The following is an 850-nucleotide window of genomic DNA, read 5'->3' on the forward strand; positions in this document are numbered from 1 at the left end:
ATTGAACCGTTTTCCTTGGCTACACGTTGGAAGAGTATTTTATGCAACAGATGAAAGAATTTCTATTATTAAAAAAATATTTTTAACCAAGCATACAAAAATTAGGAGGACTCGCCCTTCTCCGTGTGCCTCTTCGTGCCCCGGGCAGCGCGGGTGACCGACGAGCGAAGCCGCAGGGCGCCCCAGGCCCGGACGCCCGGAGCCGGGACTCCCAGGTTCCAGCCGAACGCCGCCCGCTCTGCACATGCGTCGTCCGCTGCATTGGCCTCATTACGATTTGAGCAAAGAGTGCCAATAGGTGCCTCGTTAGCGCAGTAGGTAGCGCGTCAGTCTCATAATCTGAAGGTCGTGAGTTCGACCCTCACACGGGGCACAATGCCTTTTGTTCGTTCTGCGTCTGTACTTCTGTCCGAAATTCTCTGTATTTCTTTGCTCCTCTAAGCTTTGTGGACGTGGGACCCCAGTGTGCAAGAATCTGGGCGGGGAACATTGAGTAGTATGATACTTCCCAGTTTGTCCCGGCTGAGCGGTGGCTTCCGGTCTTCCGGCCTGAAACTCACTAGCACTTGGATGGACGCCTCTGTCCACTTTGTTGTATCTGCGCCCCCACCTAACCAGGTTGTGCTCACAGCGGCTCGGGGCAGGAGAAGGGCTGGCACACAGCTGGCATCCATTGAAGGCCGAAATCGCAATCGCAGTCATTTCAGATTATATATAAAAATATATATATTAAATATTATATATAATAAATATATATTATATATATAAATATAAAAGTCAGAGCGACCATTTATTGTAGAACATCTGGAAGGTGTGCAAAAAAGGACCCGTTGCATTGGCATGATGGAGT

The 850-nt window shown here is 49.2% G+C and overlaps 1 non-coding gene across 1 annotated transcript; it reads left to right on the plus strand.

Annotated features, from left to right (window-relative positions):
- The first annotated feature begins 300 nt into the window (after nt 1-300).
- TRNAM-CAU (transfer RNA methionine (anticodon CAU)) lies at nt 301-373 on the plus strand. Its single transcript has one exon. It is a non-coding gene; the product is annotated as a tRNA-Met (tRNA).
- Nucleotides 374-850: the final 477 nt, after the last annotated feature.

Source organism: Tenrec ecaudatus, chromosome 5 (genome assembly GCF_050624435.1).
Source record: "Tenrec ecaudatus isolate mTenEca1 chromosome 5, mTenEca1.hap1, whole genome shotgun sequence".
Classification (NCBI taxonomy): Eukaryota; Metazoa; Chordata; class Mammalia; order Afrosoricida; family Tenrecidae; genus Tenrec; species Tenrec ecaudatus.